This window comes from Rhinopithecus bieti, unplaced genomic scaffold, assembly GCF_001698545.2.
Source record: "Rhinopithecus bieti isolate Rb0 unplaced genomic scaffold, ASM169854v2 scaffold_1599, whole genome shotgun sequence".
NCBI lineage: Eukaryota > Metazoa > Chordata > Mammalia > Primates > Cercopithecidae > Rhinopithecus > Rhinopithecus bieti.
Window position 1 is genome coordinate 3,499,656 of NW_016804139.1, and position 14,913 is coordinate 3,514,568.

Genomic DNA, 14,913 nt, shown 5'->3' on the forward strand with positions numbered 1-14,913 from the left:
AAACAAAAACAAAGAGTCGGAGTTAGCACTGGTCAATTGCTCAGTTACTTGATAGGTGGTGCAATACACAGAGGCTGTCTGAGATAATTGTAGGTGTGGCTTTTGGAGTATAGAGTAAGCCCAAATAAGTTTCACAGGACACTCACATAATTTTAGAGAGAAGTATGCCAATACAAGCACTGCCAGCTTGAACCAAAAGGGACAGAAACAGTGAAATGGAAAAAGACCTTTGGGATCCCAAGTTTCTATGATCAAGAGGAAGGCTGAGAAGCAGTCTGCTGTGAATGTGGGACATTTTTTATTGAAAAGAAAGAATGCTGCAGAGGGAGAAGATGAGCTCTGAGGGTGGGGCAGAGGCTAACCACTCCCAGGGAAAGGAACTGGGTCCTGATCATCACAATCAAGGAATATTTCCTGATCCCTGATGACATGCACTTGGCTGGATTTCATGATTGATATAGACTAGTATATTAGGCCATTCTTGCATTTCTGTAAAGAAATACCTGAGACTATGTACTTTATAAAGAAAAGTGTTTTAATTAGCTCATGGTTCTGCAGGCTGTACAACAATCATGATGCTGGCATCTGCTTGGATTTTGGGGAGCCCTCGGGAAACTTACAGTCATGGCAGAAGGTGAAGGAGGAGCAGGTATGTAACATGGTCAGAGCAGATGCAGAAAAGGGGGAGGGGGGAGGTGCTGCACACTTTTAAACAACCAAATCTCATGAGTATTAATTCACTAACAAGATAATGGCACCAAGGGATGGTGTTAACCATTCATGAGAAATCAGCCCCATGTGATTCAATCACCTTCCACCAGGCCCCATCTCCAGCACTGGGGATTACAATTTAACATGAGATCTGGTGGGGACACAGATCCAAGCCATATCAACTGGTGACTGCTATTTGCCTCCTGCCTTTCCTCTCTTTGAATGGGAGTATCCATTGTGGTTAGCCTGTTTTTGTCTCACCAGTGTATGTTTTCTGAAGGGAAATAGATAACTCATCTTTTCAGATCAAGAAGATCTGCTCTTGTTGACCTGTGGCTAAGTAGCCTCATCTGCTTGATATGAGAGATTATGGGCATTGAGCCTGACATTATCACTGGACAAGATTTCTTGGGGCCCTGGAAGTGGGTCTGCGTATTTTCCATTTGGGATTATTTGAAGTGATTATGGCTAGGAGGTGGACAGTCACTGTTTGCCAAAATAGTCATGATATTTTAAGCCCTTCCCCTCAAAAGTTGGGGTCTGCTTCTCTACCTCTTGAATTTAAGAATAATCATGTGACTTTCTTTTGCTAATTGTATCAATTAGCAAAATTGATACCAGCAGAGGTTTGAAAGTTATTTGTTCATGGAGTTTACCCTCTCTTGCTTCTCTTTGGAACCCTGGACCACTATGGAGAAAAGCATATGAAATATGAGATCGTGTGGATCAGAGGCAGCTGTCTCAGTGGGTGTCCTATCTTACTAACTAGACTGCCAACTTTGAGATCTATGAATGAGTCCGTTGTAGATCACCTAGCCCCAGCAATGCTGGCATAGAACAGAGAAAGTCCTCAGCAAACCCAGAGAACCACAAAAAATAATAAGCTATTAAGTTTTGGGATTTTTCTATGCAGCAAAATTAACTAATACAAGTAACTATGAAGAAGAGTGAATATGGGGATATGGGTTCCTTGAACAACGAAGATGTGGGCAGAGGTATTACTCTGAGACATTTGGGCCTTTTTTCTCCTTAGATGAACATGACACTGTGCTCATTGAAAACTTGGTTCAAGAAACAAGATGCCTCAATATTGGTAGATTTTACTTATATCAAATAAATAACAAATTGTTAGCATAAGCTTTGTAAGAATCATGATGTATGTCCTGACAGTAAGACTTATGAAATTAGCAAATACTTGCCTATTGTCTCAACTCTTTCTCCTTCCTGGGTAGAGAGTAACACTGAAAGAAACTAATTGGTGATTAGCTAGAGATTAGTGATTGCTAATTACAGATTTCTAATTGTCTTCCAGTATCCATTCTCCTGTATGGTGTTGGGGGAGTATAGCTTCCTACCTACCGTGGACCACCTGTCAACTCTGGGCTGTAGCATGAGAGAATGGTGAACTTCTGTCTTGTTTGAGCTATGGGTTGGCTCTCTTTTTTAGCCACATAGCCTGTACTGTAAGTCAGTACCACTTTAGCAGCAAGTAAAAGTCAATGTGAGTACATTGTTATTCTTCAGCTTAGAACATTTCTTCCTTTTATTCTTGTGTTTTTGGCTAAATAAACTGGGAAATTATAGTAGATAGGTGTGTGCAGTCTCTTTGCTCAATTCTATAACCCATCTGGAGATGTGGAGAAAACTTGTAAAGGAATCCGTGATACGTAAACTTAGTTTGTGATTGTAATGTATATAATTTTTGATTCATGATTTCTCTCTAATTGGACTATGCTTGTAAATGTTTAGTTTATATGTGTTAATGGAATAGGGCCATGGCACAAGTAATCTAAATTCAATTTAGCCAATATTAATTAAATAGGTACGCAATTAGTACTCAAAATGTGCCAGAAATGACCCTACATGGGATGCAGAGTTATAAAATATGGTATTTTATTGTTGTTGTTATTTGTTTGTTTGCTTGTTTTGAGACAGAGTCTCACTCTGTTGCCCCAGGCCGGAGTGCACGGAGTGCAGTGGCACAGCCTCGGCTCACTGCAAGCTCTGCCTCCTGGGTTCACGTCATTCTCCTGACTCAGCCTCCCGAGTAGCTGGGACTACAGGTGCCCATCACCATGCCCGGCTAATTTTTTATATTTTTAATAGAGACAGGGTTTCACCGGGTTAGCCAGGATGGTCTCAATCTCCTGACCTCATGATTTGCCCACCTCAGCTTCCCAAAGTGCTGGGATTACAGGCATGAGCCACCGCGCCCAGCCTAAAATATGATTATTATCCTTAGGGAGTTAACATTTTGATGAGGGAGAAAGGAGATTATTAATTATAATTTCCCTAAATGGCAATTTCAATAAGAGTAGTATAAATGGTAATTAATTTAATTTTAGAGGAAAAGATGCGATGCTTCATGAAGCAAATAAAAAATAATGCAAAGTTTACTTCTATATGGCTTTGGAATGCATCAAATTATTTTTCACAGGATCACACTGAAATTATTTCCTCCCCAGGGCACATTCAGGAGGCAGAAGGAGAGGGATAGAAACATGACCTTGAAGGCAGACGGCTGCTCTATGAAGTGTGAAAAATTGCCATTAGATACTGTTGGAGTTTACAGAGTTAACTTTTTTTGTTTCAATTATAGCTTTCCTTACCAAAGATTTGCTATTCTAGTACTAGCGATAAGCCTTAATTAACCAGAAATTATATACAAAATAATTAGCCTAAAATAACAATGTTTTCTCTCCTATTTTATGAGAAAGAGAAAAATTATTCTTAATAGAATGATGCCTAGATTGGTGGAATCTTCACATTTCCTAAAATTCTTCAGTACTAGAAAAGCTTGTGCCAATACATTTCCACTATAGTTTCATGTTGGTGGTGCACAGGAATTTTTCATTTTTGGCTTCGTCTCTAAACTCAAGTCATTACATTAAGTCAAATTTCATAAAATTTATAATAAAGAGAAATTTAAAATGTATATAATAGCAACTTAAGTTCTGAGCTATTGAACACTAAACTTATGCTATTTAAAAAAAAATTTGGATACAACTGTTTAGTCTATACATTCTTCTTTTTATTCTCTGAGATAATTCAGGTCAATAATTCCAATCAAGAAACGTTCACTGAGCTACTGCTAATATATAAGGCAATGTACTATGTAGGCCCAAGAGTTAAAGACAGTTTCAAGCTAGTGAATAAGTGTGCATACTATATGATGGACATGTCAAATCAAGTTTAAATCAGGCCTATGGGTCTGCCACAGAGAGAGTGATTCATTCCAAGTCGAGAAGTGTTCAGTAATATATTCACCAGGGATGTGGCATTTAAATTGGCCTTGAATGGTATATTAGTTTCGTATGACTGCCATAACAAAGTACCACAAACTCGATGGCTTAAAGCAACAGAAATTTATTCTCTGATTTTTCTTGAAGCCAGGTGTCTGAAATTAAGATGTCATCAAGGCAATGCTCCCACTTAAAGGCTTGAGAAGAGGATCTTTCCTTGCCTCCTTCAACTTCTGGTTGCCCAAGGCATCCCTTGGCTGTGACAGTATCACCACAGTCTCCTTCTCCATCTTCCCATGGTTGTCTTCCCGCTGTGCAGCTGCATCTTCACTCAGTGTTCTCCTCCCTATGTCTCTGCTTTCTGTTTTCATAAGGACACCAGTCATATTGGATTGGGAACCACCCTAATCTATTATGACCTCATCTTATCTTGATTACATCTGCAAAGACCCTTTTACATTTCCAAACAGGGTCTTATCTTCAGGCAACAGGGGTTAAGACTTTATTTTTTTGGAGGACATAATTCAAGCTATAATATTGTAAAGGATAATGCCCTTAGTTCATGGATACATTTCTCATTCCCTTCCTCTATCTTCTGTCTTTGCTGCCTGATTTCCCTAACAATTTGCACCATCTGGTCTGCTTTTGGTTAACCCCCATTTCAGGAAGCTCTTCATTAGTGTATCATTTAAGGTTGTTTGGACTGATGACCTAGACTTCATAGGCTCAGAGATGATTGGATTGTGAACTCCTGGAGTATTAGGATCATGCCTTGTTCATCTTGTGATAATTAAAAGTATTTAACCTTTTGGAGTATCATTTTAATAATCTAAAAATGGACACAATGATAATGAAATGTACCTCATAAGGCTGTTGTGAGGATCAAAAGGCTTCATATATACAAAGAATGAACACATATTTAAGACCTTGATAAGTGTTAATCCTTTAGTAAGTGTCTGAGTGTCCCTGGTTAGTCAGTATTTGGTAAGAGTCTAAATAAATGAATGAATGCATGCCTTGATGTAAAACAGAGTTATCCAACAGTCAGAGGCTGGGAATTTTAGAGTTAGAACTTTCGTGCAGTGGACTAATGGCAGGTGAAGTTTGCATAGGCAACATAGGCTCTAACATGGAATGAACTTGGATAAGAGTGACATATTCAAATGGATGAAAAGATTACAAGAAAGCAGCTGGCAACAACTCACTGTTATAATTATAACCTTTTGGCTGCAGTGACTAGCAACCTAGGGTGCTAAGACAAATTGTGAATGAAACTGTCAAATAGCTGTGGACATTCTTCGAGGAATTCTGAGAAGTAGAAAATTCAAGAAAATCAGCGTCAGGTAAATTTATTATTTTTTTTTTAAAGGAAAGTTCCATAAACTTTCTGACTCACCCACCTTTACAAGATAAGGCAGAGACAAAGCCCAATAATTAACTAGAATTTGAATTTGGGCTTTTAAAAAATATTATTATACTTTAGGTTCTGGGGTACATGTGCAGAATGTGCAGGTTTGTTACGTAGGTATACACACTCCATGGTGGTTTGCTGCATCCATCAATTAGTCATCTACATTAGGTATTTCTCCTAATGCTATCCTCCCTTAACCCCCCACCCCCCGAGAGGCCCCAGTGTGTGATGTTCCCCTCTCTGTGTCCATGTGTTGTCATTGTTCAGCTCCCACTTATGAGTGAGAACATGCGGTGTTTGGTTTTCTGTTCCTGTGTTAGTTTGCTGAGAATGATGGTTTCCAGCTTCATCCATGCCTCTGCAAAGGACATGAACTCATTCTTTTTTATGGCTGCATAGTATTCCATGGTGTATATGTGCCACATTTTCTTTCTCCAGTCTATCATTGATGGGCGTTTGGGTTGGTTCCAAGTCTTTGCTATTGTGAATAGTGGCACAATAAACATATGTGTGCATGTCTTTATAATAGAATGATTTATAATCCTTTGGTTATATACCCAATAATGGTATTGCTGAGTCAAATGGTATTTCTAATTCTAGATCCTTGAGTTATCGCCACACTGTCTTCCACAATGGTTGAACTAATTTACATTCCCACCAACAGTGTAAAAGCTTTCCTGTTTCTCCACATCTTCTCCAGCATCTGTCATTTCCTGACTTTTTAATGATCGCCATTCTAACTGATTAGGACATAGGCATGGGCAAAGACTTTATGCCTAAAACATAAAAAGCAATGGCAACAAAAGCCAAAATTGACAAGTGGGATCTAATTAAATTAAAGAGCTTCTTCACAACAAAAGAAACTATCATCAGAATGAACAGGCAACCTATAGAGTGGGAGAATATTTTTGCAATCTATCCATCTGACAAAGGGCTAATATCCAGAATCTACAAAGAACTTAAACAAATTTACAAGAAAAAAAACAAAAAGCCCCATTAAAAAGTGGGTGAAGGATATGAACAGTCACTTCTCGAAAGAAGACATTTATGCAGCCAGCAAACATATGAAAAAAAGCTCATCATCAGTGGACTTTTTATTACTTACTGAGTGTGGGAGTTCTGTCAGCTGCTAAGTATGTGTATGCCAACTATGCATTCTGGCACTGGAGAAATACCACAGGATGAGTCTGGGGACCCACTGGATCCACTGTAAGTTGAACCTGAGGTAAAACTCCATTAATTACCTGACCTCATTAAGCCCCTAATTTAACTGGAGGACTACAATGACATTTTGGGTCCCCTGGAATCAACATCAGCTCAGATCCAGTGTCCAGTAGTCCCTGAAAGTTCTGATCATTTTTCCCTTTCCCCAGTGCACAGTAACCCTGGTAAAAGGCCAGAGGTATCCTTGGAGAAGGATAGGAGAAAGATTAACAGTGTAAATTGTTGGTAACGTAGTGCGGTCCTTCCTCAGGGGAAACTGACCTCTCCTTCATCCAGGGTTTCTGGGTCTGTAAACTGGTTTAAGTCTGGAAATTAATTGAGGAGCCATGATTCTCTGTTTTTATAATTCAAATTAGTCTTTTGTCCACTCGACCTGGAAGTTTTCCACTTATATAAACTAAACAAGAATGTGGTAGGCTTCCTGTCAATTTCATTTCTAGAAATACGGTGATTAGTCAATGCCAGAGCTCTACATGAGTCAGACCATTCTGTTTGCTGCTTTGCCTCTGCTGTCCATTATGGTAGCTATGCCCATCTTGCCTTTCATGGTTGAGTGCTGCCACTTGGCCCCTGCCACCTCAGGATCCAACTATTCCCATTGCATTTAAATTTTGTAGTTGAGTGACTACAGTTCCCACTGTAAGGTCTGGCATACAGAAAAAAGCAATCACAGAGCTCTTCAAGGATGCAGGTTCTTCCCTCACAAATCTATTTTGCAAAGTATTAATGAAGAGTATATCTTCTGGACCCTTCCAGTTGGGATGAGTAGATCTAAAGTGACTAACCTACTCCAGCATTTCAATCTCCCTAAGCCTTTAGATCCCTTCCTCTACATTAAACCAAGGGAGATCAGATATTTCCAGCTCACTCATAGTGGGCCATCTTTTGATCCATGTTTCAGCTAATCAAGCAAATCAACTATTAGAATCTTTTGTAACTCCCTGAGCTGCAACATTAAATGCAGAATCCCTGTTTAGTAGGACCATATCAATAAATTCAACCTGATCTAACTTTACCTCTTTCCACCATTATCGTACACCCTTAATATCCATTCCCATTCCTGTTCTCCAGATTTCTGCTTATATAAGTTAGAAAACTCAAGCAGTTATTTTGGCATGTAGCACACTGTCTTGTGGGTCACGCTCTGAACATTACCTCTAGGGGTCTGCCAGGACTTTAGTCTAGTTATAGGTCTAGAGGCAAACAGGGGTGTTGGGGAGTGCGTCTTGAGGAGAATCAACATTGTCTTGCCTGGCAACTGCCTCAGCAGAGGCCATCATTGTTGTGTTAGGCAGTGAAGGGTTAATCTCAGACAAAAGTGGAAAGGCTGGGTTGGGGAGGGGTGGAGAGGTGGTGTGCGTGGGGAGGCTATTTCCCAGGCAAAAAAGACTCCTCAGAATTTAGGAGGTCAGTGCTTCTGGCCTCATCAGGGTCCTCCCACATGTCCCCACTCCAAGTTGCAGAGTCCCATTCTTTTTCAATCAATATCCTCATCTTAACAGTAGACACCTGGCAAAGCTGTGAATGCATCTTTTATTGCAGGTCAGCCATTCACATAATAAGAGCTTGTGTCTGATTTTCCACAATTTCAGCTCTTCCCCTACAGGAGATAAGACTCTCACTCAGGGAAATATTAAAAGATTTGAGGCTCAGTATGTGCTTCTGGAGCTGAGAGACAGAATCCCTGAGTTAAATGTTTCCTTTCATCACTTTGTCTAGTGAACTTAGGAGCAACCAACCAACCAACTTCATTATATTCCTTGGTTCCCACATGTGGTCAAAGATATTATATATAGAGTCACTAAACTCCTTGCCTGTCATGAGTGGTGAATCAGAAGTATCAAATGCATTTATTTTGCTTAACTATCTAAAGAATTCATGCCAAAGACTCTCGTGTTCTCCATACTAGTAGAAGTAGAGTTCTTATCATTTTGGGGTCTAGTCATATTAAGCAATTAACTCCAGAAACCCCCAAAGCAACTAAAGAACTTCATCCTTAAAATTTTGTTCCTCTAGAACCACTCCCGATACCAAAATTTGTATTGGTCAGGGTTCTCTAGAGGGACAGGACTAATAACATGTATATAGGACTAATAAACTCCTATATATATATATATATATATATATATATATGGGAATTTATTGAGAAGTATTGACTCACATGGTCACAAGGTGAAGTCCCACAATAGGCCATCTGCAAGCTGAAGAGCAGGGAAGCCTGTCCAATTCCCAAAACCTCAAAAGTAGGAAAACTGACAGTGCAGCCTTCAGTCTGTGGCCAAAGGCTCAAGAACCCTTGGCAAACCACTGGTGTAAGTCCAAGAGTCCAAAAGCCGAAGAACTTGGAGTGTGATGTTTGAGGGCAGGAAACATCCAGCAAAGGAGAAAGATGGAGGTCAGAAGACTCAGCCAGTCTAGTCCTTCCATGTTCCTCTGCCTGCTTTTATCCTAGCCATGCTGGCAGCTGTTTAGATGGTGCCCACCCGGATTAAGGGTGGATCTGCCTCTCCCAATCCACTGACTCAAATGTTAAACTTCTTTGGCAACATTCTCACAGACACACCCAGATACAGTACCTTGCATCCTTCAGTCCAATCAAGTTGACAGTCACTATTAACCATCAAACCTAGAGAGAATAGAAGAATAAGCTAGTGTCCACCTTCCAGGTGCTTGTCCCACACACCAAAAAGGATGACACAGAAACAAATGGGAGTAATGACGACAACATGAGTTGTGGGATACCTCATTTACTTGGCTAAGGAGCCAAATTTAGACCCCAGTCAAGCAGTTTTATTTTCCAAGCTCTCTTTTGGGTTTAGGGTGGAGCAGAAAGGCCTAGAATACCTCAGAATGCAGGAGGCTATGAGAAGCTCATGACATCCTTTCAGAAAGGTCAGTGGAAGATGGCCTCATGACAGCTCCTGAGAACCTCCCATTCTCTCTGTCCCAGGAACGTATTCTGCCAAGACTCAGATAAGCTGTGCTTCAAGCTTTGTTTATACGGATATGTGCAAGGTAGCCAGGGCACCAGGCCAGAGCTGTTCCCCTAGGCAAATCAGAAAACTTGGATGCATCTACAGAAAAATCTTAAACAGATTATTAATGAGAAATGAGATGATTTGTGAACATATAGAAGAGAGAATGAGCTGAAGATGTAGATGCTAACAAGGTAAAATGTAATGTAAATAAATAAATAATTATGACCTTTGCTACAGGAAACTGACCTTCCAAAATGTAGGTGGGAATGAGAACTGGCTCAGCAGAAATCTCCAAAGGGAAAGACTCAAGAGTCAAGAAGACCAGGGGATTTATTTGAAAGCTTTTTCTGAATTTACTGTTAAGTGAATGCTAAAAGACTGAATGAGCTATTAGATTCAATTATTAGGATGTTTATTTCCAACTCAGAGAAGTTATAGGCTTTGCCTAATCCATGCACATAAGCATACCACATCACTTTAAGGACACATAGCTTAGGCTGGGGGCACTGAAACCATGTAAAAGAAGATAAAGTAAGAGTTTTCTAGTCTAGAGAAGAATGTTAATGGATTATTATCATTATTAGTATTAAGTAAGGCTGTACTATGTGCTAGATACTGTATTACGTGCTTTACATAAATTATAATACTAAACCTTTACAATAACCATACTGAGTAATTACCATTGTTATCATCACTATGTTATATGTTACCATTACCATATTGAGCATTGCCATTATTACCATTATTATTCTTATTTTCCAGATGAGACAATAAAAACTCAATGAGGTTAAATAGTCGCACAAAGTTAGACATGTTGTTTACTAGTGCCTGAGCTAGGATTTGAACCAGACGTACGAACCCTAAATCCATACTCCTAACCAGTACTGTAATATCTCACTGCAATTTTCACTTAAAAGGGGTGTTATGGACTAACTTGTGACTCCAAAATTTATGTTGAAATCCTAATCCCCAAAATGACTGTATTGGGAAGGTCTTTAAAAAGATAAACTTAGGTGAAATGAAATAAAAAGGGTGGGATCCTAATCCAATAGGACTGTTGTCCTTCTAAGAAGAGGGAAAACTCCAGGAATGTGCACACTCAGAGAAAAGACCATGTGAGGACATAGTGAGAAGCTGGCCCTCTATGACCGAAGGAGAGAGGTCTCCAGAGAAATCCAGACTGTCAACACCTTGCTCTTGGACCCAGCCTCCAGAACTGTAAGAAAATATACAACTGGCCCTTGAACAACACAGGTTTGAATAGTGTGGATCTATTTTTATCTGGATTTTCTTCTGCCTCTGCCATCCCTGAGACAGCAAGACTATTACCTCCTCCTCCTCTTCCTCCTCCTTCTCCTTCTTCTCAGCCTCCTCAACATGAAGACGGTGAGAATGAAGACCTTTAGGATGATCCACTTCCAATCTTCCAATTAATGAATAATAAACATATTTCTCTTCCTTACGATTTTTCTTAATAACATTTTCTTTTCTCTAGCTTACTTTATTGTAAGAACACAGCACATAATATATGTAACTACAAAATATGTGTAAATCAACCATTTATGTTATCAGTAAGGCTTTTGGTCAATGATAGGCTATTAGTAATTAAGTGCTGGGAAAGCCAACAGTTACATGCAGATTTTTGACTGCACGGGGGCTTGGTGCTCCTAACCACCAAATTATTCAAGGGTCAACTGTATTTCTGTTGTTTAAGCCACACAGTCTTTGGTATTTTATTATGGCAGCTGTGGAGGAAAGTTAAATATTATATTTGAACTCAATTGAACGTGGGCACAAACAATGGTCACCAAGTCCCTGAACAGGTTGTGTGAGCTCCTTGAGGCATTTATCCAGCACTGTTTTGGAGAAATCTCTATTCCAATCTATTCTTATACGTTAGTTATTGAAAACAATAGACACTCGCAAAACAAGTTGACCTTTTTATGTTCCTTGAGCCCAGTCATGAAGGGCTCTCATGACTGGGCCTCTGCCAAACAACTCATTACAAAAAGAGCTAGGGTCCCAGACTGCACCAAAGCTTCACGAGACCTCTCCTTGTCTGTGCACGGACAAGTGGCCAACTCAGGAGCCCAGGAGATATATATATATATATCTGTTTTCCCTTCTCCCCTTCCCAGTGCAATTTGCTTATTCTATTAATTTGCTTATTCTATCGTTTGCTTATTATATCTGCATTGCCATTTATTTGGGATAAAGCTTGTTTACCCTTAAAGGTATTGCATGTCTGTCTTTTCTTCTCCCCTCACACGTTTCCTGCATAGAACATTTTTGGCATCACGAACAAGATTCGAAAGCAAAAGAAGCCATTTTTTGGCTGCAGGGTCTGGGCTGGGAGCTCAAGGTCTTCCCGTATTATCCCGGAATGGGAACTCCCCCAGTTTTCCTTCTTGGTGATTGAATGGTCCAGGGGAACTGGCCTTTGTGATAATTAGGAATCTAAATTAGTTCAATTTCAACCTTTGACTGCGTGGAGTGCTGCAGGGAATCCCAGTTGGTAAAGGGGACTCTGAGGGAATTCCCCAGTATGGATGATGCTTACTTACTGCTTATAAGTTAATGTGTCAAGATAGAGACTGGTTGCTTCAAGAGAAATGTAAGCTGAAAAAGGAAAATGCTAATCTGACTTTCAGACTGGCCCTGGCCCAATGCCAGGCCTATGTCTTGACTGATTAGGCTCAAAGCTATCAGCTTATTGCTGAAAAAAGCAGCTATCTGAATGGCATGGTTAGGGTAAAACTGAAGAACTAGTCAGCCGGGGTTTGGAGCAGGTAAAAATCCATCTCCTATCTCAAGGCCAGGAAATTAACCCTTGTAAAATTCAAGGACCTCCACAAACCGTAAAATTCCTTGGCATCCTATGGAATAAGGAAAATAGTCCATTTTAACAAAGGTTAAGGCTAAAATACTAGAATTTGCAACCTCTACCACTAAGAAGGCAGCCCAGAAATTTATTGCCTTGTTTGGATTCTGGAGACATCATAGTCCCACTTGGGTAACATTTTAGAACCTCTGCATGCAGTCACTAGAAAACGCTATGACTTTCACTGGGGAGAGAAAAAGAGCATGGCTTTTGAATAAGCTAAACAAGCAGTTCAACTGGTCCTAAATCTATGGCCCATATGGAATGGGCCAGTAGAACTGCAACAACATGCTAATTAATTGGAGCCTTAGGCAGAAACAAGATGGGAAGAGCGTACTTTTGTGGTTTAGATCTGGAAACTGCCAGAGACCGGCAAAGCTTATACTCCTTTCAAGAATCAACTGTTAGCTTGCTATTGGGCTTCACTGGAAACAGAGCACCTCTGCTTCAACCATGATGTCTTTATGATTATGATTTGGGTCATGAGTTCCCCTAAAACTCACTGGTTCTGATGAAGGAAGTGGCGGGAGCAACCAGCTGGCTGAATTGGTAGCCGTCCTCCAAGCTATTCAGGAGGAGACCAGAGGGATTTGTCACCTGTATACCAACTCTTGGTCAGTAGCAAATGGTCTGACTACCTGGATGCCCCAATGGCAACAAAACAAATGGTTAATTGGGAATAAAGAGATTTGGGGAAAACAATACTGGCACACTGAATACTGGTGCCCAATATTGAATACTGGCACACGCTACCATTACCACTGTTTTCCATGTTGATGCTCATGTGTCTCTGCCTTCTCTTGACAGACTATTTAATCAGCAGGCAGATCAACAGGCCAAAATTTCCACCGTAACAGCAAATTCGAATGTGGATATGTGGATTACAACATGTTCAAGCCTTGCAATGAGAGGCATTATAATATAGTTGACAGTGATTACCGGGGAAAGTTAAAGGTCATTTTATACAATACCACTCTGGATTCTTTTGCTATAAAACTGCAGCTGCAGGTTGCTCAATTGTTAGTGGTACCTTGTCAACCACTGAGGAAATATCTGCCCCAGTAGAAACAACATATAGAACTGGAGAATTCAGGTCCACCAGAGAGGGCAACTTATAATCCTGGAGCCAAAATATGGGTACAGCATCCATGAGATCCTGCCCCTAAGGCTGGTGACCTTGTAGCTATGGGAGCAGAAAATGAAGGCCTAGTACAATTTCCTAAAGATGAAAAACAATATCATGTTCCCCTCCATTTTTGTTATTACAGAGAATAACCTGTCTGCTAGTAATCAGTACCTGGGTCATCATGTCTGAGGCTGAGAATGAGTTCATCAACTGGGTAGCCACCGCTATGACAGAAGCCAACTGCAGTCAGTGCTGACAATGTGTCGAGTTGCCAGAGGCCGCCAGAAATGGGTTACCTTGGAGAATCATCCTTGCTAACATTTCCGAATGGATATGCCAATACCAATGGGGGTGGGATAATAACACTTGTAATCCAACCTGGACTTCTTTTAACCAAACAGTCTACTTTATCCCAAGCCCAAAGGAAGCACAGCGCCTTTGTTACTTAAATTACACATTCTAGCAATACAATTATAGGAGAACTCTTCCCCTTCTCTGGGGAGCCCTCTGGGTATGTGGATTTTACGGGTGGTGATAGTTGCCCCCACATTGGAGGGGGAGATGCACTTGGGGGTGGCCATTAATTTCATTCACCATCCAGGATGATATTTCCCTCCCCAGTAATCTAAATGCTTGCAAACATCACTGGTTACAAATGCACAGGACCCTCTGGTGGTGGTACCCTATCACAGTATTCTCCCCTGCCGCCGGTACAAATCTGCTACAGAAGTAAATTAAAATATTAAGCTTACCTGTAAAACAAAGCTCTTAATGATAGTAGCACTGAACTTATGTTATTATCAGATAAATTTGCTCAGCTGCGTACTGTTGAATTGAAAAGTCGAATGGCATTAGATATGCTTACCATAGCCCAATAAGGGGCTCGCACTTTACTGCATACTGAATGTTATGTGTATATGCCCGACAATTCTCACAATATGACTCTGCTTGCAAAGCCATGGTGGGTGTGGTTTTTATTAGTTGTGCTTTAGATTCTCTTGTGTTTACCCTGTATCTGTAATCTGTATCAACCGTGCCTTTCCCGTGTATCTGTAAGGGTATTTTCCTACAATTGAGTATAAATTGAGGCCGAATGTGGAGGAAAAGTTAAATGTTAAATGTGAACTCAATTGAACGTGGGCACGAACAATGGTCACCAAGTCCTGGAACAGGCTATGTGAGCTCCTTGAGGCATTCATCCAGCGCTGTTTCGGGGAAATCTCTATTTTAATCTATTCCTATACGTTAGTTATTGAAAAACAATAGACAATCATAAAAACAAGTTGACTTTTTTGTGTTCCTTGAGCCCTGTCGTGAAGGACCCTCATGACTGGGCCTCA

The 14,913-nt window shown here is 40.3% G+C and overlaps 1 long non-coding RNA gene across 1 annotated transcript; it reads left to right on the top strand.

Moving 5' to 3' along the window:
• The first annotated feature begins 559 nt into the window (after positions 1-559).
• Positions 560-2,294, top strand: LOC108526155 (uncharacterized). The gene is made up of 2 exons (XR_001884431.1): positions 560-649; positions 2,024-2,294. It is a non-coding gene; the product is annotated as an uncharacterized LOC108526155 (long non-coding RNA).
• The last annotated feature ends 12,619 nt before the right edge of the window (positions 2,295-14,913 follow it).